Genomic DNA, 26,611 nt, shown 5'->3' with positions numbered 1-26,611 from the left:
TGTGTTGCCTTTTTTTAATAACAATTCTCTCTTGCCCTTCTATACCTCCTTCACCAGATAATTCATATAATTTTTATTTGTTGTTCTGTGAAAAACTCAATGGGCTTATGACCAAAACTTCCTTAATTGTACTACCACTGGTAATATGGAAAGTTATCATGCTAAGATGTGAACATAAAGGCACAAGTTTATGAAGACCATCCCAAAAGTGTATTAGCCTGTTGGAACACTCTCTTTAATTTCTCAGTCATGGCCATTCAGAATCTCTGCATCTACACCACTAATACATAAAAAGCTTTAATTACCTGATATTTCTGTCTTTTAACACATTTTATTTAATGCTGTAAATGTTACATTATCCTGCTAAATGAATTACTTTACAGTATACAAATTGTGCATAATATAAATTGGAAAATTATCATATAGTGGAAACACCTAATCTTAAATTGTCTTGCATAAATGGGCATTACTTTACTGGTAAAACTGGCTCACATTTTAGATGTGACCTTGCTTTGACTTTAATATAGATCTAATCTGTTTCTTGCAATAGTTGAAAGGGAACTATACATGAGGAAAATGATACAATGTATTGTTGTGACACAGTGTCCTTCATCTAATGAATTCAAACAACTAAGATCTTGTTAATCTTTCTCTTCCCACACCTCACCCCCACATTTTTTCTATTAATGAATTGTAGATATTAGATTAGCCTTCTATCTGTAAATTTATTAATCTTCAGTTTGTGACAAGGTGTAATTAAACTGAAATCTTTGCCCTCTGCTATCACTGAATTATATCTAGTTCTGCACTCAGTGTGCATTGTGTTGTACGGTGTGTGTTCACTCGTTTTCTGCTTGGATTACATTTTACAAGAGTTTTTAAGAGTCCATAATCAAGGAAATATTTTCTTAGCCTTTGTTTTGCTCTATAGACTCTACAAAGGGATTTATTAAGTAATTCTATCTGTAACTCGCTGAAGTGAGCATCTTAGTGAGAATTTCACAAAGTTAGTCTTGGTCATTCTGCTATGTAGAGGGAGGATCAATCTCTCTGGTCTGGAGTGTACGGCTGCCAAGTGCTAAGAATTCCTGGAATGTAGAATTGCCACAGCGTTAATAAAGTTTGCTTTGTTCCCTTAGTGACTTGACCCATTGAGAAAATGTGGTTCCTTAGCAAGTTTTAATAGCTCAAAGTTGGTAGTGAATAAAGGGAAAGACCTCAACATAATTATGCTTGTTTTCACCTGCTGCCTGGAAGATTAACTTTCTTAACCTTAGTATAGAAAATATAACCCCTGTGTTTTGAAATAGTGATTTATGAGGATTCTTCACATTTGTTTTTTTTAAAAAACCACAGATTTTTGCATTCCAAGCAGCTATATTCTTCCCATAAACTAGTTAGTTTGCTATATAACTTCATTTTAAGGCAAGTTCCAAGGAAAATAACTTCCTACTTATGCCACTTTAATCACGTAACTGATTCTCTATGGTTTTGAATTAATTTGGAAAAATAGTTGAGTTCTTAATCTTCTGTTTTCCCCCTTCATTATCTGCATAAGAAAACAGGAGTTAGGATGAAGAAACCAACTGCAAAACTGCACCACTGAGACTCGTTATGTCAGATATTGTTGTGTTTTTTGTTCTGTGGTAAATACTGTAATTCTGATAACTCTGTGATTTAATGGCAACTGGTTATCCAAAACAGTAAATTAGTAAAGTTTTATTACCCATTTAAACTTTACATAAGTTTTCACAGAGCATGCTAACTCCCTCCCCCGCGCCCAGTTATCTTCTGCAGTCATTCTGGAGCAAAGGTTGGATAAGTTAATTTTAAGATCACATAGCTTCTTCCATTCCTCTTTGCAGAAAGGAAGAAAGCCAATCCCATCATTATATTAAAACAGTCTTAAAATTAGATCTTCTGTTTCAGTGGCTAATAAAAGATCTGTCACTATATTTACTGAAAAGTTTTATGTTACTGATAAGTGAACTTAGTGGATTGCATAGTAATGCAATAATAAACACCACCATGACTGTTCTATTAGTATCTTGGACTCACAATAAGTTGCAACAGAGCATGCAAGTCACTTCTTCCATAAATCTTTACTGTAATTCTATACCATATGTAAAACAGACATATTTAAATTATATAACATTTGAGTATTAAATATACCTATGTTTCAAACTATTCCACTAGAAGTCATAAGTTATCTTATTAATAAAAATGTGTGAAAACAGGCTACTTTGTACATTTGCATGTAGCAATATGGCAACATGGAGAGAGGTTGTACCAGTTTTCTTAAGCAACTTGCTTGGATCCTCCTGTTGGATAATGATGTGAAGTAAACAGCTAAGGAGTGTGTATTGCTGTTGACAGTGAGCGACTGTAAACATCCTCGACTGGAAGCTGTGAAGCAGCAGATGGGGCTTTCAGTCGGATGTTTGCAGCTGCCAGCTGTCACAGACGTCAAGAAATGTTTGACACCTAAGCATAGCAGTCTTTTAAAACCTTTAGTGTGCTAGGTTTCTGTCTGTTTCAGAGACATGGAATTAAAACAGTAAGAGTGAAAATGTCTGACTTTTAATGTATCTTGAAATGTCTCTATAAAATATCTAGTAATAGTTCATAGATGTTTTGTTTTTTTTTAAAGGAAATGATGTGAAATGTAAACCAGTAAAATCTTAGATGAAATAGGAATTCCTGGAACACTGAACTATTATAGTGAAGGTGAGAACTTTGACTTAGAAAAATGCTTGCTCAACTTTAAGTGTTTAGGCTAAAAGTAGGTTTCATACAGCTAAGTGTTTATACTGTATGGCTCATATATCAGGTCTTTATAAGAGGAGTCTGTGTATTTAGCTTATCTTTGATAGTTCATATAGAATTTCAAATGAAGCCTTTTAGGAAAGTGAAGCTTGCAAAATTTCGAAAGGGAGAAATATACTGGCTGTAACAGTAAAGTAAGAATTCAAAACTCGGCATTCTTGGAGAAGAGCAACATTTTTAACAAAATACGGGGGAAATGGCAGCATTTCATTGGACTGGTTTTTGTGGCTCATATACCATGTTGCGTATCGTATAAATATTTTTTAAAAATAAAATCTAATGATATTTCTTCCCCTTCCCCCAAAACAAACAAAAAGTCAACATTAAATGGACTCTAAAACAAACAAACTGGCTTTAAGACAATTACAAGTCCTGTGCTTGTGGATCCCTATGTTTGCGTAAAACTCCAGGGGTTCAGCTGCACAAAACAGTTCACAGAATTGGGGTTATAGTTAGCAAAGTCATAACTTCATCATAGGTAAGAAAGGAAAAATAAAACTGGGTCAGAAGCTCATTCTCAATTGAAATTGCCAGGAAAAGCACTTATATTTTGAATATCTCATCTTAAATTTTAACATTTATCTGTGTATTAAATTTGTTTAGATAACCCTAGTTCTGTTTTAACGCATATTCCTTTTGTCAGTTTCCTTTCTCAGAAGAAAATATATTTAGTATTTCCCTATATATTTATATAAAAATAAATGACCAAGAAGACATTTGACCCTTACTGTAGTTCTGTGTTATAAAGGAGTTAATATTCCTGGACGCGATACTTATATTGACATACTTATTCAAACTAGTTTGGGGGCCCTAAGCAGGAATACACACAACACACATTAAAAAAGTAATTAGGGGGCCCTACACAATTGCTTTGTCTACTTATGCCTAGCACCAGCACTGTTTCAAAGCCATATCTCTGAGGTCAAAGAAGTGGGATCTATATTTGACACAACATCACTAATCCATGCTTTAGCACACAGCTTTAATGTAGATTTGCAGGCTTGCTGTTCATTTAGTTTGTTTTATTTATATTTCAGTAGTGCTTGGAGGCTCTAGTCAGGATCAGTGCTGTACAGTGTACTAGGAGCTGTACAACACACTATAAGAGACAAGCTCTTCAGGACACAGATTCCAATCTAATTTTAAGACAAACTACAACAAAGATAATTGGAGGAAGAGAGGGAGAGAGAAAGAGGTTAACCATAAGAACACATTGCATAAATTAGCTGTCTACATTACAGTAGATGGCTTTGAGTTGTCCGTCTTTTCATTCTTATTTTAATTATAAACAAAATAGGATGAATAATCGCTGCTAGCCTTCTACTTAGCCATTGAGTTAAGTTTCCCATTAAGTATTATGATAGAAGTAGGCCTTGAGGATAGAGTTGAATGAAGGCAGGGTAGCGGCTTTAGTTCCATGGATATGGGATGGCATGGAAACATATGCTTGTGAAAGCTGGAAGAGGAACTGACAGGTGATTTGTGGCTGACTTCATTAGTAGAGCAGAGGAGACAGGTTGCAATGTGTGGATGAGCAGAGAGAGGCACTGTTGTAAAGGGCCTTAAATGTGAGTATAAGAACCTTGAAATTTTTGTAATGGGTTCAAAGAGGTAGGTGGGGCCACAAGAACAGAGCAATCAACCAAGGAGATAATCTTAGCAGCACAACTTTGAATAGATTGAAGGGGGCAAGGTGGATGTCAGAAATGGCAGAGAGGAGGAAATTGTGGAAGTCAAGAGGGAAAACAAGTGCCTGGATTACAGTAAGCAATATGTCCAGATAAAAGGCTAGATCTTGAATATGTTATGTTGAATATGTTAGGGAGGAAGAAGCAGCAAGACTTGGTTGCAGCCTTGATGCCCAGGGAAAAGGCAGAGTTAAAGATAACTGATATGTTATGATTCTCAGTGACTTGGAGGATGATGGTATTGTCAATAGAATTGGTGAGTGGGGAGACTTGTAGAGGAATGATGAGTTTAGTTTTAGTTAATTTAATTGTTGAATTGACAATGAGCCACATCAGAGATCCAAACTGTGATTCAGGATTGGATGTAGGAGATTCTCCAGAAGTGGAGGGAGAGATCTGTGAGTAAGCCATGTGGACAGTTAAGATCTTCTGAAGTGGGAGGTGGGGAGGCGAGAGAAAGTGGGCCCAAAGGACTAAGCCCCAAGAGACTCCACAGATAGTGGAAGTTGTGGGAGGAGGGGAAGGAGAGTCAATTGAAGGAAATGCTGAGGAAATAACCAGAGACATAGGAGAACCAGATGTAGATGGTCACAGAAGCTGGAAGTACGGTGTGGAAGAGGGGTACAACAGGATTTCAAGAAGTCTCTGATCAGTGGTATTTAAAGCAGCCAAGAGATTAAGGACGATGACAATAGACTAGAAGCCTTGAGACCTACAAGAAGAGGTTGTTAGAGACCGTGGTGGGAGCCGTGTTAAGTGGAGAAGTGAGAATCTGGGTTGGAGAGAACTCGGGAGAGAGTTAGAGGAGAGAAATTCAGTTCAATGGTTGTAGACTTTTCAGTGATCTGAAAATCAAGAAGGAATCCTACAAAAAGTGGAAACGTACACATTGCTAAGGATGAGTACAAAAGAATAGTGCAAGCGTGTAGGGATAAAATCAGAAAGGCTAGGGCACGAAATGAGTTGCACCTAACAAGGGACATAAAACGCAATAAGAAAAGTATCTATAAATACAGTAGAAACAAGAGAAAAATGAAGGAAAGTGTAGGCCCTCTACTTAGTGGGGAAGGAGAGCTAATTATGGATGACACCAAGAAGGCTGAGGTGTTTAATGCCTATTTTGCTTCAGTCCTCATTCAAAGATTAACTGTGACCAGATGCTTTACACAGTTAATATTAAAAATAATGGGAAAGGAACACAAGCCAAAACAGGGAAAGAACAGGTTAGGCAGTAATATTGCTGACAAGCATCTGGGGATAATAGTGAATTTGTGAACACAAATTGAATATGAGCCAACATGATGCAGTTGGGACATAATATTCTGGGATGTATTAACAGGGGTGTCATATATAAGACACAGGAGGTAATTGTCCCAGTCTGCTTTGTGCTGGTAATACCTCGGCTTGAGATCTGTGTCCAGTTTTGGGTGCAGCACTTTAGGAAAGATGTGGACAAATCGGAGAGTCCAGAGGAGAGAAAAAAATGAGCAAAGGTTTAGAAAACCTGACCTATGAGGAAAGGTTTTTAAAAAGGGGGGGGGGGGAGAAGAGCATGTTTAGTCTTGGGAGACTGAAGGGGAACCAGATAAGTCTTCAAATATGTTAAGAGATATTATAAAGAAGACTGTGATCAATTGTTCTCCCTGTCCACCGAAGGTAGGACAAGAAGAAATGGGCTTAATCTGTAGCAGGGGAGACTTAGGTTAGATATTAGGAAAAACTTTCTAAACATCAGGCTAGTTAAGAGCTGGAATAGGTTTCCAAGGAAGGTTGTAGAATCCTCATCATTGGAGGTTTTTAGGAAGAGGTTAGACAAACACCCACCAGGGATGGTCTAGATTAGAATCATAGAATAACAGAGTTGGAAGGGACCTCTGGAGGCCATCTAGTCCAATCCCCTGTCCAGAGCAGGACCAATCCCAACTAAATCATCCTAGCCAGGGCTTTGTCAAGCCTGACCTTAAAAATTTCTAAGGAAGGGGATTCCACCACCTCCCTAGGTAACGCATTCCAGTGTTTCACAACCCTCTTAGTGAAAAAGTCTTTCCTAATATCCAACCTAAACCTCTCCCACTGCAACTTGAGACCATTACTCCTTGTCCTGTCATCTGCTATCACTGAGAATAGTCTAGATCCATCCTCTTTGGATCCACCTTTCAAGTAGTTAAAAGCAGCTATCAAATCCCCCCTCATTCTTCTCTTCTGCAGACTAAACAATCCCAGCTCCCTCAGCCTCTCCTCATAAGTCATGTGTTCCAGACCCCTAATAATTTTTGTTGCCCTTCGCTGGACTCTCTCCAATTTATCCACATCCTTCTTGTAGTGTGGGGCCCAAAACTGGACACAGTACTCCAGATGAGGCCTCACCAATGTCGAATAGAGGGGGACAATCACGTCCCTCGATCTGCTCGCTATGCCCCTACTTATACATCCCATAATGCCATTGGCCTTCTTGGCAACAAGGGCACACTGCTGACTCATATCCAGCTTCTCGTCCACTGTCACCCCAGGTCCTTTTCCGCAGAACTGCTGCCTAGCCATTTGGTCCCTAGTCTGTAGCGGTGCATTGGACTCTGCACTTGTCCTTGTTGAACCTCATCAGATTTCTTTTGGCCCAATCCTCCAATTTGTCTAGGTCCCTCTGTATCCTATCCCTACCCTCCAGCATATCTACCGCTCCTCCCATTTTAGTGTCATTTGCAAACTTGCTGAGAGTGCAATCCACACCATCCTCCAGATCATTTATGAAGATATTGAACAAAACCAGCCCCAGGACCGACCCTTGGGGCACTCCGCTAGATACCGGCTGCCAACTAGACATGGAGCCATTGATCACCAAACATGCACTTCAATGATATTGCCAGTAAAGAAGACACTGACTGAGCAGCCCAGTGCTCACATTTTATAGGGCATGAGTGTGTGTGGTAGGGAAGGAATTTTCAAGGAAACTATTCAATTTCAAGGAGTGGCTCTAAAGAGGAGTTTGGGTGTCTGGGCATTCTCCTTTATTCTGCTCTCTTGGAGTTTAAATTACAAATGCAATAGTTACCTTTATTATGTAAAACTCTTAAAGAAAATTACTCTGTTTTGGGGTATGTCTACACTATGAAATTAGGTCGAATTTATAGAAGTCGGTTTTGTAGAAAGCGTTTTTTACAGTCGATTGTGTGTGTCCCCACACAAATGCTCTAAGTGCATTTAGTCGGCGGAGTGTGTCCACAGTACCGAGGCAACCATCGACTTCCAGAGCATTGCACTGTGGGTAGCTATCCCACAGTTCCCGTAGTCTCCGCCGCCCATTTGAATTCTGGGTAGAAATCCCAGTGCCTGATGGAGCTAAAACATTGTCGTGGGTGGTTCTGGGTAATATCATCAGGCCCCCCTTCCCTCCCTCCTTCCGTGAAAGCAAGGGCAGACAATCGTTTTGTACCTTTTTTTTCTTGAGTTACCTGTGCAAACACCATACCACGGCAAGCATGGAGCCCACTCAGCTAACCGTCACCGTATGTCTCCTGGGTGCTGGCAGACGCGGTACTGCATTGCTATACAGCAGCAGTTTATTGCCGTTGGCAGCAGACAGTGCAGTATGACTGGTAGCCGTCATCGACGCAGTCCTGGGTGCTCTTTTAACCGACCTCGATGAGGTCAGGGGCGCCTGGGCAAACACGGGAATGACTCAGCCAGGTCATTTCCCTTTTAAGTTTCATCTCCTTGCGATTCAGTACAACCAGCAGTGCACTGTCTTTTAATCAGCAGCCAGCAGAAGATGATGGCCAGCAGTCATACTGCACCGTCTTCTGCCGAGCACCCAGGAGATGACGATGGCTAGCGATCGTACTGCACGGTCTGCTGCCAGCAAGAGGTATAAAGATAGATGAAGTGGCTCAAAACAAGAAATAGACCAGATTTGTTTTGTATTCATTTTCTCCTCCCTCCGTGAAATCAACAGCCTGCTAAACCCAGTTTTGAGTTCTATCCTTGAGGTTTTGAGTTCTATCCTTGAGGGGGCCATTCTGTTTCTCGCAAAGCCACCCCCTTTGTTGATTTTTAATTCCCTGTAAGCCAACCTTGTAAGCCATGTCGTCAGTCACCCCTCCCTCCGTAAGGGCAATGGCAGACAATCGTTCCGCGCCTTTTTTCTGTGCAGACGCCACACCACGGCAAGCATGGAGCCCGCTCAGATCACTTTGGCAATTAGGAGCACATTAAACACCACATGCATTATCCAGCCGTATATGCAGCACCAGAACCTGGCAAAGCGAAACCGGGCGAGTAGGCGACGTCAGCGCGGTGACAAGAATGATGAGGACGTGGACACAGACTTCTCTCAAAGCACGGGCCCTGGCAATGTGGGCATGGTTCTAATGGGGCAGGTTTATGCTGTGGAATGCCAATTCTGGGCCCTGGAAAACAAGCACAGACTGGTGGGACTGCATAGTGTTGCAGGTCAGGGATGATTCCCAGTGGCTGCAAAACTTTCGCATGCGTTAAGGGCACTTTCATGGAACTTTGTGACTTGCTTTCCCCTGACCTGAGGCGCAAGAATACCAAGGTGAGAGCAGCTCTCACAGTTGAGAAGCGAGAGGCAATAGCCCCGTGGAAGCTTGCAATGCCAGACAGCTACTGGTCAGTCAGGAATCAATTTGGAGTGGGCAAATCTACTGTGGGGGCTGCTGTGATCCAAGTAGCCAACGCAATCAAAGATCTGCTGCTATCAAGGGTAGTGACCCTGGGAAATGTGCAGGTCATAGTGGATGGCTTTGCTGCAATGGGATTACCTAACTGTGGTGGGGCCATAGACGGAACCCATATCCCTATCTTGGCACTGGAGCACCAAGCCGGTGAGTACATAAACCGCAAGGGGTACTTTTCAATAGTGCTGCAAGCACTGGTGGATCACAAGGGACGTTTCACCAACATCAACGTGGGATGGCCAGGAAAGGTACATGACGCTCGTATCTTCAGGAACTCTGGTCTGTTTCAAAGGCTGCAGGAAGGGACTTTATTCCCAGACCAGAAAATAACTGTTGGGGAAGTTGAAATGCCTATAGCTATCCTTGGGGACCCAGCCTACCCCTTAATGCCATGGCTCAAGAAGCCTGGACAGTAGTCAGGAGCTGTTCAACTACAGGCTGAGCACGTGCATTATGGTGGTAGAATGTGCATTTGAACGTTTAAAAGCGCGCTGGTGCAGTTTACTGACTCGGTTAGACCTCAGTGAAACCAATATTCCCACCCTTATTACTGCTTGCTGTACACTCCACAATATCTGTGAGAATAAGGGGAAGACATTTATGGCAGGGTGGGAGGTTGAGGCAAATCACCTGGCTTCTGGTTACGCACAGTCAGACACCAGGACGGTTAGAAGAGCACAGGAGGGCACGGTGCTCATCAGAGAAGCTTTGAAAACCAATTTCATGACTGGCCAGGCTACGGTGTGACAGTTCTGTTTCTTTCTCCTTGATGAAACCCCCCGCCCCTTGGTTCACTCTACTTCCCTGTAAGCTAACCACCCTCCCCTCTTCCCTTCGATCACCGCTTGCAGAGGCAATAAAGTCATTATTGCTTCATTGAAGCAACAATTACTTTATTAATTCATCACACAAATAGGGGGATAACTACCAAGGTAGCCCAGGAGGGGTGGTGGAGGAGAGAAGCACCAGGAGGGGTCGTGGAGGAGGGAAGGACAAGGCCACACAGCACTTTAAAAGTTTAAAACTTTAAAACTTATTGAATACCAGCTTTCTGTTGCTTGGGCAATCCTTTGAGGTGGAGTGGCTGGGTGGTCAGAGGTCCCCCCACCGCGTTCTTGGGTGTCTGGGTGAGGAGGCTATGGAACTTGGGGAGGAGGGCGGTTGGTTACACAGGGGCTGTAGCAGCAGTCTGTGCTCCTGCTGCCTTTCCTGCAGCTCAACCATACACTGGAGCATATTGGTTTGATCCTCCATCAGCCTCAGCATTGAATCCCGCCTCCCCTCATCACGCTGCCACCACCTTTCAGCTTCAGGCCTCTTTTCAGCCCGCCACTTAATCTCTTCAGCCCGCCACCTCTCCTCCTGGTCATTTTGTGCTTTCATGCACTCTGACGTTGTCTGCCTCTGTGCATTCGTCTGTGCTCTGTCAATGTGGGAGTTCAGAGAACATTTCATCGTGAGTGCGTTTTTTTTCGCCTTCTAATCTTCGCTAGCCTCTTTGAAGGAGAAGATCCTGTGGTCCTTGAAACACATGCAGCTGGTGGAGGAAAAAAAAGGGACATTTTATAGAACAATGGGTACACTCTTTCACGGTAAACCTTGCTGTTAACATTACATACATAGCACATGTGCTTTCGTTCCAAGGTCGCATTTTGCCTCCCCCCAGCGTGTGGCTAGCCCCTTACCCCTCACCATGGCTAACAGCGGGGAACATTTCTGTTCAGCCACAGGCAAACAGCCTAGCAGGAACGGGCACCTCTGAATGTCCCCGTAAGAAAAGCACCCTATTTCAACCAGGTGACCATGGATGATATCACTCTCCTGAGGATGACACAGAGAGATAAAGAACGGATGTTGTTTGAACGCAGCAAACATACGCTGCAATGCTTTGTTCTACAATGATTCCTGAGTTCGTGCTACTAACCTGGAGTGGTAAAGTGTCCTACCATGGTGGACGGAATAAGGCTGCCCTCCCCAGAAACCTTTTGCAAAGGCTTTGGGAGTACATCCAGGAGAGCAACGAATGCCAGAGCAAATTAATCATTAAACATGCTTGCTTTTGAACCATGTATAGTATTTTAAAAGGTACACTCACCAGAGGTACCTTCTCCGCCTGGCAGGTCCGGGAGGCAGCCTTGGGTAGGTTCGGGGGGTACTGGCTCCAGGTCCAGGGTGAGAAACAGTTCCTGGCTGTCAGGAAAACCGGTTTCTCCACTTGCTTGCTGTGAGCTATCTACAACCTCATCATCATCATCATCATCATCCTTCCTCGTCCCCAAAACCTGCTTCCGTGTTGCCTCCATCTCCATTGAAGGAGTCTAAAATGGCATGCAGCTCATCCTAGAAGCGGCATATTTTGGGTTCTGACCCGGAGCGGCCATTCGCTTCTCTGGTTTTCTGGTAGGCTTGCCTCAGCTCCTTAAGTTTCACGCGGCACTGCTTCGGGTCCCTGTTATGGCCTCTGTCGTTCATGCCCTGGGAGATTTTGACAAATGTTTTGGCATTTCAAAAACTGGAACAGAGTTCTGATAGCACGGATTCCTCTCCCCATACAGCGATCAGATCCCGTACCTCCCGTTCGGTCCATGCTGGAGCTCTTTTGCGATTCTGGGGCTCCATCATGGTCACCTTTGCTGATGAGCTCTGCATGGTCTCCTGCAGCTTGCCATGCTGGCCAAACGGGAAATTGAAATTCAAAAGTTTGCGGGCCTTTTCCTGTCTACCTGGCCAGTGCATCTGAGTTGAGTGCTGTCCAGAGCGGTCACAATGGAGTACTCTGGGATAGCTCCCGGAGGCCAATACTGTCTAATTGTGTCCACAGTACCCCAAATTTGACCCGGCAAGGCCGATTTCAGCACTAATCCCCTTGTCGGGGGTGCAGTAAAGAAATCGATTTTAAGAGCTCTTAAAGTCGAGAAAAGGGCTTCGTCGTGTGAACAGGTGTAGGGTTAAATCGATTTAACTCTGCTAAATTCGACCTCAACTCCTAGTGTAGACCAGGGCTAAGAATTTTGGCTGGCATTTAGAGATTTCTCCCCCTGCCTCCCTTGCATAGCCCACTTAAGGGCCGGGCATACTTGCGGTCTTCTGCTGCAATTGCCCTCCTTATAATATGAGACTGGAATTACTAACTTCTTACCAAAATTTCAATTATACTGTGACATGGTTAGATTTTTCAATGTATGCTGCCATTGTTAGCAAAATGGTCTACCTCTCCTGTTTTACGAGAGGAGATGAAAACACTAATTACAAAAAATGGCAGCATAGCTATAACAGTATTTTATAAACTGCTAACACAATTCTCTGGTCACTTAATTTTTTTTATTATGCTACTCCATTTTATCTCATGTTAAAATTGTTTATTCCAAACTCAGAGTTGTAGAGTTATGAATGAGATATTAATTACAGTAACAAATACAAACTTTACAAATCCACTGAAGTTGTTGTTGTTAGGCATTCATTGGATCATTAACAAGTGACATTTTTTTAATTAACTGGTACATCTAGTTTGGCTACATGAAGAACAGTATAACACTTTCTTTTCCTCTGGAACAAGATAACTTACCAGTGTGCCAACAGCATAATATGCAGGCTGGAGTGTATTACAGATCAAAAATTCTGACATAGAAGGGATTTTATAGAATGAGCTATCTTGATTAGTGGATATTATGTAATTGTAAAGCTTCCTTGCATATCTGATGTGATTTAAGATTTATAGGCGTGAATAAGAATACAGAAATGGTAGGTGCTGAACATTAAAATGTAAAATGTGTCAACTTTTTAAAGATTTTCAGATCTTACCATAACCATAATGTAGACTTACAACCATGTCACATAATTCTCATATATAGCCATATAACATACAAAAGAGAAATTATACTTTGACAAATTTACTGATTTCTTAATTCTCCTTCCTAATTATAGTGAGTTGGGCAGTTAATGCTATAATGTAAGTAGTAGCCCTTAAAAGATTCCCTTGAATGGGTATGGCTCTACAGAATCACAAAGAAAATAGTGGAAGGCGTGTAAGTGATGAACAAATTACTTTACTTTGGAGCTTGACAAATGCATTTACCATCTCTTTCCTTGACAAGTGGGTGGGCTTGCTCATCAGTTTCTGCACGTTTAACAAACTAACAAACCTCTGCCATTAATGTAAATTAATCCAATACTATCTGCCTGAATCTGAGAAATACTAGAAATGTGAACTCTCCATTCCTCTCAGTGGAATGTGCATGTGTGCTGTCTGTTTCGACCCAGAACACTTCTGAGGGGCTTCCACTGTTTCCCTTCCAATAAAACCCAGCATGTATTTAAACACTGGCAGCAAAGAGGATAAAACTCCATGGCCTAGTGGGCCACTTGTCAAGGATTATATAGGTCCCCCTTTTCTAGCAAGAAAATAATGCACAGATTTTTCTAAGATTATTTTCTTCCTAAATTCATTTCCTTCACCCACTTCTTAATTGTGGCAGGTCAGTTTTCCCCAGTCCTCCACTCTTCTTCAGTGCAATATAAATGGGTTTAAAAATAGTTTGAAGAGGAAGGTGAGATTGAGGGTCCAATTGGGAGGAAGGATGGAACATTTACATGTATAACAAGAATTTCCAGGGTTATAATAAAGGTTTTAGAAGGAATCTAAAACCTCATGCTTCAGGATTTAAGCAAATCTCTAACCTATATTAGGAATTAGGAGGAAACTCCCACTTCTGCCAACTGTAGCTCTTCTCTTCTCCTTCCTCCCTGCCCCCCTCCTGCCCCCCCCCCCCCCCGGGTCTTCCTCAAAAACTTTTGGTACTGGCTACTGTCATGGACAGGATACAGGACTAGATGGGCCAGAGCTTTGATTCAATATAGTAACTCCTATGATTAAAGATCAAAGGGGTTGGGGGGGGGGGGAGATAGTCCTTTGCCTCCAATCCTACTTCTTCTGACGTATTGCACAACACAAGTTGTCCTCTCCACTTATTGCAGTATCAGTAAAGCTCTTTAAACATCTTGACTCTAACCTACTATTTCTGAGTTGCTCATTACTTTCATCTATCATGCTGAAAAAAATGTGGTTTGACCTCTGCCTGAAAATGAGGTTTGTTTCTAAAGTTTTTGAGCAAAAGCAGTTTGAGTTTTTGAGTATGATGGCACAAATTGAGACTTGAATAGCCTAGGCCTGAAAAACATAGGCCAAGATCTTAAAAAGTAACCAGTGATTTTGGGTGTCCAACTAGAGACATCTTAAAGGCTCCTAATTTTTCAGAGGTTGGGTGCTCAGTGCTTTCTGAAAATCAGGTCTATTTAAGGTGTCTCCAGTTGAGCACCCAAAATCATGTCAGTCTTGAAAATCTTGGCCATATTATGGGGTTTCCAGAAGTCATTCTTGAAGTTGTCTCATGAGCCTATCCTGGGAAAATGAGTCCTTTTAATATGTCATAACTGTTGTCTGCTTCTAACAGTTAGATACTGTTCTGGCCCTTATTTGACTTGAGCTGGGTCATAATTCTGAAGAAAGATGTATTTATCCATATAAAATCAATATATTTTTTTAAATTCTTGTTTAAAGATTATTGAATAGTCAGTCTAGTTTGAACCCTCAAGTTCTGACCTAGTTTAACTTATTTGTGTAATCTCCAATGCTTCCAGATATTGGCAATGGAACAGTGAGGTCAGAGTAGGTAGATCAAATTCCTAAATCAATCTGTTTCTGATTCATCTTTGAAGCACAGTTCCAGATCTTCAGTGTAAGCCAAGTTCTCTGCAGCAACAAATGTTTCTACTTCCCTGGGTGTATCGAAAAAGTAGCAGAGGGATAGCCGTGTTAGTCTGGATCTGTAAAAGCGGCAAAGAGTCCTGTGGCACCTTATAGACTAACAGACGTATTGGAGCAGAAGCTTTTGTGGGTGAATACCACTACATGCATCTGACGAAGTGGGTATTCACCCACGAAAGCTTATGCTCCAATACGTCTGTTAGTCTATAAGGTGCCACAGGACTCTTTTGCCGTTTTTAAAAAAGTAGGTATGTTCAGTGAAATCCGAATGCAATTTGGCAAGCTAGAATATGGAGATGATGCTGCCTGCCAAAATTTAACCTTAGTGGAAGCTCTTCTCTGTTTTCAGTAGACCTGGAATATACTCATACAAGATCTCTGTTGCCTACACATGGAAACACAGCGGATGTCTTAAAATATTTATATTAAGTGACTTGCGTGTAATAAACAGCTGTAGAGGCACTTTTAAACCCTGGGTAGTTTCCTTGCTTGCAATTTCTGTTCAGGCTGTAAGAATTGTATTATAGATGTGAGAGTAATTCAGACAATTGTTAAATGAGCAGCAAAGAACACCAAATCTCTGGGTAGATTTTTTTTTTTTTTTGTCTTGTAAAACTGCTATATAGCACCAAAAGTGTGCTAGCTGCTTTGTTCTGGCCTCGGAGAATAACTGGTGGGCCTACAGATTGAATCCAGTAAGCAGGCATAATGTGGCCGACAGACAGAAGACTCGTGGGCAGCTAGAACTTAAACACTTCTCTGGGAGTCCAGCCTCAGAACATAGGCAGTGGGAGAATCCAGAGAGCGGTGCAAAGAACCTATAGGATGTCTCTTCCTCTAAAATTTCCCATGGTTGGAACTGTACTGGTGATAGCAATGGTGGTAGCACAAGTGTAGACTAGCCACCAATATTCTAACTATTGTCATCTAGACTGACATTTGCACTGGTAGAGCTGTGCCCGAGTTAATGATGGGAAACTTGGTAAGAAAAGCTAATAAAGACAAGATCTGAGAGATTGGAGATCAAGACAAGAAGAAAGGAAGGGAAGTTAAAGGCAAGAAAGAATGAAAAAGTGCTTTTCAAAGTGAGGAGAGAGATGATAAATAGTTAGAATGGAAGTGGGGAAAGTAAGGAGACAGGACTAAAGAGAGCAAGAAAAGCAGTGTGTAGCTTGAAACTTAGTACAAGTGCATGTTTCTTCATTATATTGTATTTCCCTCACTGGTATTATAGAGCCCTAAAACTATAGCAAGCTGGTGTGGTCCTTGATGCTGCATCAGTTTGACACGCTTTCTCTAAATGCATCCAGTGTAGAGGAAAGACTTATTCTTCTAGATTAACACTTCAAACCACAGAGAGAGGAAGGTGTTCAACACACTGAATTCTGCTAGACACTTTCACCCTGACTCTCTGCTATTGAAAGTCACCTTTGACCCCTAACTGCCATCCAAAGGCCCACTTAATTTAGGCACCCGTAATTTAGAGGCTCCTCCTCAATGGAAAGCTGAATGGTAAAGCCACCGACTTTAAGTTGCTGAGCTACATTTGGAGGGAAGTGTTTTTCGTAGATTATAAAGAAAGGAGTGACTGTTCTGATCTAGTCTGACTTCCTGTACAACCAAGGTCATAGGACTTCTCTGAATTAATTCCTGTTTTCTCAGAGTAGGTTTCCTTTCTAGTGGTCTGACTGAATACAGTTCCCTCAGGATGGGTATGGGTACGGGAAACCCAATCTGGATCACTATTCAGTAATAGCAGAAATGGGAGGGGGAAAAGTCAGTACCAAATGACACACACACAGTTTCCAGGACTGCGGGCCACACATGATTTAGAATAGGAACTCTTCCCCACTGAGTTATATTTGAGTTGTGCAGAGAACTCACTTCTCATGTAACACAAAACTAGAATGTGATTATGGTTTACGCTTAATCTACCTGTTGTAATGGCACTACGTATACATCATGACTAAAGTCATTTCAGTGCCAAATGACATCGTAGCTGTACAATGAACTATCTGAAGAAACTGACAGGAAATATAATTGTATGTAAAAACTAAACAGACAGTGTATGGTGACTGAAGGTCACAACCATGGATATCCTGAACTCCATAGAATCCCTGGTTCAAACACTGGTGTCCTCCTTGGAATGATGCTATTGTGTATAGACTTACACAAGGCCCTTCAAAATGTCCTCCTTTTGTTACCCACAGACACACTCTCCAACTCAACTGTCCAGATTGAAATATCACAGAGAGTGATGGATGAAGGACAGTTGGTATCTAACAAGGACATCAGATTTTTAAACCACACAGACTCTGACAGATGCCAATCTAAGCAGCTGTGGAGAACCTGCAAAAGGGAGATCTGTACAGGGAATCTCTTCAGGAGATGGGAGAAGACAGCATACATTGGCCAGAACTCAGATGAGTATGAAATGGCCTTGGAGTATAGCTGTTCCCACATTGAATAACAACAGTATCCCAATAATGACGGATGACACATCTACCAGGCTTTAAATCAAAAAAGGCTAGAGGAATCACTTCTTCAACTCTACAGCAAAAAGCTGCTCCGTTGAGAAGACAGTGTCTCATTGCTTCATGTCTTCCATCTAGAAGGGAAGCTCGATGTCAAGACAGTTTGGCTTAAACAGGTGATTGATCAAGCCAAATGGAGTCTCCATCACAAGGTGGTCAGACTTCTAGTCAACTCTTGGCAATGCAACAATTGGTTTAGCTGTAATGTTCAGGTTCTTCTCAAAAAGACAAGACCAAAAGAAAATGGTAACAGATGCTCTCTCCCAGAGTTGTCCAAAATCTAACTTATAAATATCCATACATTCTGAAGATCGGGAAGGAGAGTGATGTTGATAGCCCCTTGCTGACTTAGGAGATCCTAATTCTGACCTGAAGAAGTTTGCAGCTTGCCTTCCCATGCAGAAATTGTGCTCGTTTGCATTCTGTCTCTCCCATAGGGTCTGATCCTGCATCATGGCTGCATGCTGACCCCAGCTGCATGGTATTTGAAAGGAGAACATTCAAATGAGGGGGGACTTAACAAACTCATTATCTAACGAGCATCTGTGAAGAAGTTGTTCCACAGCACATACTGTTAGACGTGACCGATGATCCTGATGTTTGGTAAGGTCCATAATGTAGTCTCAATTAATTCTGTCAGACATGTCCTGGAATTTCTACAAGACAATCTGACCACAGATACTAAACTTTGGACCTTTAAAGTGAAAGTGGCAGCTTTATCCACCATACTGTTGACAACTATCAGAAGAGGATGAATCTCACTATACCTAGACATGAAGAAGTTCCGTGGTGGGAAGGAAGTCTCCAGTCAGTCCTCCTTTGGTGCATACAACACAACCCTGAGGTTTGTCTTCTCCCTTCTCAGGGTGTCTCCTGTGAGTGGCACAAAGTGAAATGAAAATGGATGAAAATAGAAGTGTGGAACACATGCTCCCATTCTAAGTGACATTCAGCCTGGAAGAGCCACCCTGCAAGGGGACTCCTTTCAGGACCAGCACTGCAAACTCTAGTGCTGGGGGTGGTTCTCAAGATGCTACATTTTAATATTGAGGGGAAATCCGTGGTGAAAGTGGATATCTATTTCCACTTAACTACAAACTTTGAAGCACATGTAATCTTGCTCCAGGAAACGCACTCCACCACCAAAGCACAACTGCTAGTTCTGTGCTATTCTGTCATAGCTCATCACCATCACAAGCGCTTGGGATGGCCTCTTACATTAGAGAAGGGTTGTCCATTCTCACTGCATTGACATCTAGTCATAACATCAATCCTGAGACATCAATCTGGCTACTTTTCCAAGTAACTTTCCTCATAATCATGATTTCAGCCAGAAGGATGTCAGACTCAGGATTCTGTCCATAGATCTATAGTATTGACACTTCACAAAGAGAAAGTAGTGCTCAGAACGAATTTGGCCTTAATGCCCAAGTTGAATATCTTTATACAAGAGTTAATGCTGAATTTATTCTGTGAAACTCTTACATCGCTCAAAAAGTCTCTGCCGTATGCTAAATGTCCACAGGGTTCTCAAGATCCATATAGAACACACAAACTTGCTGAAGTGTCCTGTACAATCCAGCCACCAAAAGCAAGAAGCCTCAAGGGTTTTCAGTTTCAAGATGGATCAAATAGAGTACATTGGAAGCCAGTAAAGCAAGACATCTGACCCCCCTGCTTCAAAGCAGAGCCATGGCAACTATCTGTGTGGAAAAACTTTATGCATTATTTGAGGAAACGTTGAAGGAAGGTGTTTCGTGCTTTGTCCATGCTTTTCATAAAACAAAGATTTGCAACATAGGGGTGTGTGTGTGTGATGCTGTTTTGGGAAGATGCATGTTACACTCCGTGGGACCTTAGTGATCAGAGAGACCAACTGTAAATAGTAATGCATAATATGTAGGAATTTTTGTCTTATCTAGCACTTGGCTATGCACTGGCTATACACTGCTGACAAAATCCTATCATAAAGGATCTGTGTACCTTCCTGAACAGAAAACATGAAAATGTATCCCTGCTTACCTGCACATTTCCTTTCTTTCTCATAGGAAGGTTCACAAATCTGCCTAACCTTACATAACTTCTTATAATGTGGGACAATATTAGTAGAATCAGGAGGAAGAGGACATATGCGTTGACAATTTTTTTATAAAAATAATTTTTAGTATCTCTGATCTCTTCCACACTGCTGCTTACAGAAGTAACTTATTTCATAATGGCTGGGTTGTCAGTAACTGGGTCACTGCTGCTCTGTTGCTGACTAACAGGTCGGGTTTTGCCCCTAAACAGCAAGCAGGTTGAAGACCCAATTTTTTTTTACCTAATGGTAGAGACAGAAAACTATGGTAAGTGCACAAACATTTTTGTTCTTGTATGGTATTAATTGGGCTCAATTTCTAAAAGCTACACACACCTTGCAGGTTTCAGAGTGGCAGCCGTGTTAGTCTGTATCAGCAAAAAAAAATGAGGAGTACTTGTGGCACCTTAGAGACTAACAAATTTATTGCAGCTTTTCAAGCCACTATTTTATGGGGCTCTTGTTCCATTTATCCTGGTTACACTGATTAGAGTGTTTTCCACCATAGACTCCTTGTTTAATATTGCAAAAATAGCTAATGCCATAACTTTCAAAAGTGTCTAATCCTTTTGTGTGCCCCACTCCCATCCTCACCCATGGCTTTCAGATGGTGCTGAGTGCAGCTCCCATTGGCTTCAGTGCTAGATGTACTGATTAAATTGAATTAAAATGTACTATTTTTGAAAGGTTCGTGATTGTGGGTATGGTATTTGGTGCTTAACGTCCTCGTACAGAGACTTAGCATGCAATTTGACATTTAGAACTATTGTAACTACTGTTCTGCACTAAATTTTAAGGGTTTCTTTTATAGAAGAAAACCTTTCTAAACAGATGGCAGACTACACTTGTTAGATGTGTTGAATTACCGGATAAGGTGATTGCACACAGAGATGCTTTCTTTTCCATGAAAGCTGTAAAACAAGCAAGCACTCTAACTGGATCTGTAAATAGATTGTCTACTGTCTGTTTTCATTGGTGAAGTATCTTTGCTTCTAGTGTCCTTAATGAGATTCAGCAGCTGCTAATGGGATTATATAGTTTAGCTTCTAATGTGTGAATACAGTGAATATTTCTTTCATTTTAAAAGATGCAAGCGTTTTTGCTTTTTAAATTTATTTTATTAACCACAATTTCTAAATAGCCCCCTTTTTTAATATTTGATATTGCAGCGTATGAGCAGAAATAGTATGTGCTAATGTGATCATGTACCATATCAGGCTGTGACATCGTATTCTAGAAAACACATTGTGCCAATCTTGAATTGTATTCACTTACTGAAAAGGTTGTCTAAAGATATAAATCTCATAGCCTTGTATCAGTATAATGTAAATCATCTCTGTGATTAGACTGAAATTTGCATTTTACTAACTCTTATGGAGGAATAACAGGTTCAGAGACAAAAATAGCTGGCCTTATACCCTGATATGTTGCTCTAATTTCTCGTCCTTGCTTTGGTGTGAATAACTTTCCTTTCTTTTTTCTGAGAGGGAAGTTGGCAACTTTCATGTTTAGGGTTGAGTTGGTATGGGAAGCCTGTTGGAGTGGACAGACTGTCCACAGCAAAGGCAGCCAATGTGTATAGATATAGTTGTTTTGTTTTTGTTGACAGTTGATTGGAGTGCTTGTTGAATATCCGATGGCGAAGTCTTCCAAAAGCCTGGCTTGTTTTTTGTATGCTGTTTGACACTTCTTGTTCCAGGGGATCATTACTTGAGGTGGTAACAGAGTTGGATCCCTATGTATGTCATGCGAAGGGCAAACTGAAAAAATGTTGGTTGTAAACCTTCTGACATTTGATATCCTAAAATGATAGCTTGTGGGAGATCTTCACTGAACAATGGGGATTATATGGTTGTGTTAGAGAGGCGGTGAATCAAAGAACTTTTGAAAAGTTAGATAACATTTTGTGTTAAATGCCCCCTCAGAGGTCGCTTTGTGGATTATGAACATCTTTCTGAACCTGATTTAATAGTCATTTCAGCCCTGAAGTTTACCTCTAAATGCTATATGAAAACAAATTGCTACTTTTTTGTTTTAAAGCTGTTGTCATGCTTATGAGAGGTCTCACTTCAGCAGCTCTGGAGAACAAAATTCTCTATCTTCAGAATGAGCAGCAGCTGGACAGGATTTTCTGCGTGGTGGAGGAAGAGTATAGGTAAGCTACTGTGCCTCTTGGATTTGAGTCTTGGCCTCTGCTAACAATGGCGCTAATTTTGGTGACTGCTTATTTATTGTATGTCCTCTTATCCTAGTTTCCAGTAATTCCAATGAAGCATGGTGTAGCCCTGTCCTACCAAGAGGCAAAAGTGTCAGTCATGGGAGATTCTAAATATCCATTCCCTACCCTTTATCTTGGGGTTATTTTTCTCGCTCATTAAAGCTAAAGAGATGGAGTCCTCAATCTTCTGTTCCAACAAATTGCAGCTTTCTTTTTCCTTTTCTCTCTTATTAGATTCACTAAGAGGAAAAGGAGGATGGGATTGGGAGTGGAGGGGAAAGGGAGGGGGCAGAATAGAAACAAAGATGAGAAGTCTACTGTGGAAACTCCACTTGCTACTGACACCTTCTGTAAATGCCCCCTTCAATTTGTACGCCAGTATAGTGGCTTTAAATTAGTGTATTGTTGATCCTTTGATACAGCCCAGTTCTGGAACTGCAGCACTGATCAAAAAATCCTCCATAAAGGAAGTACCTGTCTGCATCCCTACAACCCTTGGCAGGCTTCTTTGCTTGCTCCAGAGGTTAATACAGTGAAGTAGCTGGATAGGCTAGTTGCATCAAGTAATGACTTCTGAATACTAGCTGGATGCTCTCAATTCTATCCAGGAAGAGCATGAAACAGAGTTGCAGTTAGTTGTTTGATTGTCCTGCAGTGCTTCTGAGATGTTCTGATGTTGTGAAATGGGCCAAACTGAGAGAGGAAGATGTATTATCAGGTCTAAATCCATTGTATGGTATTTGATGTCTTAAAAGGCTGTCTTGGCTGCAGGTTACTTAGCTGAGAAGTAGCACAATTAATGGTTTTAGTGGGACATGCCAGATTCTGGAGGTGAATGGAATCATTCCATTTTAACAAGATGACTCATAGTCCAGAATAGTACAGCAAGATGTGATTTAGCAATTAATATGGTGGAGGAGACTTGATTGATTGATTGATTGATTTGGCTGCTTCCATTGCCACAGCATTGGCTCACAAAATTCTTTGTGCCAGAGCCTGTCCCTGTCTGCTCTTATCTTCAATAGTTAACACTTTCTTTCTTTCTTTCAGCTTCTCGGGTGAAGCTGGGAATTTATGTTGTCCATTACTGATGGTTCTTTCCTGCATGCTGTCTAGATGTCATGCTGGAGAAGATAACAAATAGAATTACAGTGTAACACACACCTGCTAAAAATACTAGACCAACTTATTTTATGCAAGCAAAATATGAGTTGATAACTTCCTACCACGAATGAATGTCTTGGATTCAGTTCAGTAGCCACATGATTAAAACAGCACCTAGCTTTAAGAGTTGACCATTGGACTGGCTTTTTCAAAAGTTGCTATTGAAGTAAATTTTGCAGCACTGAAAGAGTTAAATTGAAGTGTCCTATTCTAGGATTATGATTTTATTTATTTATTTATTTATTTGCCTAAGCTTGGGGTACAGCATATACTATCATGATGTGAACTACTGTATTGTTTCATTTCCTTAACATAAATAAACCAATCTTTAGCAGTTCACTAGATGGTGAAGGGTTGATTGCTAATTAAATAAATAGAATTGCCAAAGCATATGTAGGAAGAATTATAACTGACACAGTATTTTATTAAATATTTCAGTTACTCCTGCCTCCCACTGCCAGAACTTTCAATCCATGAAAATATTAAGTGTCCTGGTCTCATTTCAAAAAATTCCCCCTTGTTTTATGTTGCCATCATGTGGGCTTGTTCTAGTGTGTGTGTGTGTGTGTGTGTGTTCAAAAGCAGGCAGGAGGAAAAGGGAGGGTGAGGGCAGGGAGGCAGAACTGGAGCCAAATCAGGACTTTTTAAATTTCTCTACTTAAATAAACGCTACCAGAATCAAGAAGATATATATTTTATATAGGCTATTTATTTAAGTAACTAAAATATATACATCTTTGATCTAATGTATGGTATACTCTTTAGTGGTGACTCTTTCTTTGCTACAAGTCCCTTGTTATGACGTATCAGTTCTCTGAAACTGTCATATCAGTGATATTGCTGTCTCTGTAAACAGAGTATATGTGAGCTGGCTTCATGGCTCTGTTTTTGCAGAGAATTAGTTGGGAGACTCCCTTCCAACAGAGGAAATGAGCTGATGAGTATAAGCTCTTGCTCAAGATTGTTCACATCTACAGAAGCTGTATTCTCTACAGGGGAAAAAAGGACTTGGAATCTTGCCACAATGTGTCTGATGTTAATGAGTGGGAGAAGCCACATGTTCTTTGCCTGCTTCAGCACTAATCTGCTAATTTGGTGAAGGAGTGATAAAACTAAAAAAAAAAATGGAATTTGATTAAATGTAATGTTAAATTAGGTGTAATGCTGTTAAAACAGACTGGGTTGTGAAAAGTACTGTCCCTGCATGCATGCCAAAACCAGAACTAGAGTATTCACCTAAACCTTTTACATTGAGAGGGGTCAGATAAAATGGGATAATGGGAATAAGAGTATGTACTGGAGAATTTATTTTTTGAAGATTGTTTACAAATTACTAAGAGTTAAAATGATATATCTGTAAAACTTTCTCAAAATTTCAAGTTTGAAAGTTCCAAAAAAGTTCTGTATTTATTGCTTATTAGATCTTGCTTGTTTGGAAGCCTGAGGTTTTTCAGTAGCAATTTAGAACAGAAACACTTTTGCTTAGCTTATCACTAAAATGAAACTCTTAAAAGTCCAAAGCTGTGATAAAATAATGTTAAATAATCTTTCCTTCAAAGTGCAGTTTCAAACCTTTTATTAAAGTGACTCTACCAACTTAAAAATTGCTCCTGTTTTAAAATGTTTTACCTATTATTGTTAAACATATGATCTTATAAATGAAATATTAGCTAAATACTTCTGTATTTTTTTATCTTTGTATCTTTGATAGTACTTTGTTTATAGTCCATTTCACTTTGTCCTATTAGAGTCTTTCAGGAAGCAACACAGGGACTGGAAACAGGTGTATTTGAATCTACTTGTAACTTTTTTAATGGATGAGATTTCAAGCTGACAGTGTCCCTTTCTTGAGTGCATCTTTATCTAGAAGAACTAGGTCAGTGGGAAAAAGATGCATTCCTGACATCACTCCCCAGGTGTTCTGTCACACAAGTAGTGCAATGTTGAAGTGCAACCACACAACAAGGCTTTATAGGCTGGAATCTGGCAAATGGCATTCATTCAATAGCCTCGCTAGTTTGGTTAGTGGGTGTAGTACCATGTTAGAAGCATCTGAGGGTGGGGGCTAGATGGTAAGGAGAAAGGTGGGAATAACTGGCCTAATCATAGAATCATAGAATATCAGGGTTGGAAGGGACCTCAGGAGGTCATCTAGTCCAACCCCCCTGCTCAAAGCAGGACCAATCCCCAATTAAATCATCCCAGCCAGGGCTTTGTCAAGCCTGACCTTAAAAACTTCTAAGGAAGGAGATTCTACCACCTCCCTAGGTAACGCATTCCAGTGTTTCACCACCCTCCTAGTGAAAAAGTTTTTCCTAATATCCAACCTAAACCTTCCCCACTGCAACTTGAGACCATTACTCCTTGTCCTGTCCTCTTCTACCACTGAGAATAGTCTAGAACCATCCTCTCTGGAACCACCTCTCAGGTAGTTGAAAGCAGCTATCAAATCCCCCCTCATTCTTCTCTTCTGCAGACTAAACAATCCCAGCTCCCTCAGCCTCTCCTCATAAGTCATGTGTTCCAGACCCCTAATCATTTTTTTGCCCTTCGCTGGACTCTCTCCAATTTATCCACATCCTTCTTGTAGTGTGGGGCCCAAAACTGGACACAGTACTCCAGATGAGGCCTCACCAATGTCGAATAGAGGGGGACAATCACGTCCCTCGATCTGCTCGCTATGCCCCTACTTATACATCCCATAATGCCATTGGCCTTCTTGGCAACAAGGGCACACTGCTGACTCATATCCAGCTTCTCGTCCACTGTCACCCCAGGTCCTTTTCCGCAGAACTGCTGCCTAGCCATTCGGTCCCTAGTCTGTAGCTGTGCATTGGGTTCTTCCGTCCTAAGTGCAGGACCCTGCACTTATCCTTATTGAACCTCATCAGATTTCTTTTGGCCCAATCCTCCAATTTGTCTAGGTCCCTCTGTATCCTATCCCTGCCCTCCAGCGTATCTACCACTCCTCCTAGTTTAGTATCATCTGCAAATTTGCTGAGAGTGCAACCCACACCATCCTCCAGATCATTTATGAAGATGTTGAACAAAACCGGCCCCGGGACCGACCCCTGGGGCACTCCACTTGACACCGGCTGCCAACTAGACATGGAGCCATTGATCACTACCGGTTGAGCCCGACAATCTAGCCAACTTTCTACCCACCTTATAGTGCATTCATCCAGCCCATACTTCTTTAACTTGCTGACAAGAATACTGTGGGAGACCGTGTCAAAAGCTTTGCTAAAGTCAAGAAACAATACATCCACTGCTTTCCCTTCATCCACAGTACCAGTAATCTCATCATAGAAGGCGATTAGATTAGTCAGGCATGACCTTCCCTTGGTGAATCCATGCTGACTGTTCCTGATCACTTTCCTCTCATGTAAGTGCTTCAGGATTGATTCTTTGAGGACCTGCTCCATGATTTTTCCGGGGACTGAGGTGAGGCTGACTGGCCTGTAGTTCCCAGGATCCTCCTTCTTCCCTTTTTTAAAGATTGGCACTACATTAGCCTTTTTCCAGTCATCTGGGACTTCCCCCATTCGCCACGAGTTTTCAAAGATAATGGCCAATGGCTCTGCAATCACAGCAGCCAGTTCCTTTAGCACTCTTGGATGCAACTCGTCCGGCCCCATGGACTTGG

The 26,611-nt window shown here is 41.4% G+C and overlaps 1 long non-coding RNA gene across 6 annotated transcripts in view; it reads left to right on the top strand.

The window, feature by feature from the left end:
• Nucleotides 1–26,611, top strand: part of LOC140908700 (uncharacterized) — a 51,400-nt gene that overhangs the window by 12,825 nt on the left and 11,964 nt on the right. For 2 of the 6 annotated variants that reach the window (XR_012157966.1, XR_012157961.1), the window contains one exon: nucleotides 21,624–21,738. The exons of 1 other annotated variant lie outside the window; for it this stretch is intronic. This is a non-coding gene — a long non-coding RNA (uncharacterized lncRNA). Of the gene's footprint in view, nucleotides 1–2,650; nucleotides 2,728–17,182; nucleotides 19,852–21,623; nucleotides 21,739–26,611 lie in introns of all 6 variants that reach the window. 3 more of the 6 variants (XR_012157962.1, XR_012157964.1, XR_012157963.1) reach the window with 3 other exon arrangements.

Source organism: Lepidochelys kempii, chromosome 3 (genome assembly GCF_965140265.1).
Source record: "Lepidochelys kempii isolate rLepKem1 chromosome 3, rLepKem1.hap2, whole genome shotgun sequence".
Taxonomy (NCBI): Eukaryota; Metazoa; Chordata; order Testudines; family Cheloniidae; genus Lepidochelys; species Lepidochelys kempii.
The sequence above is the reverse complement of the archived record's forward strand: the minus strand, read 5'-3'. Positions and strand labels throughout refer to the sequence as shown.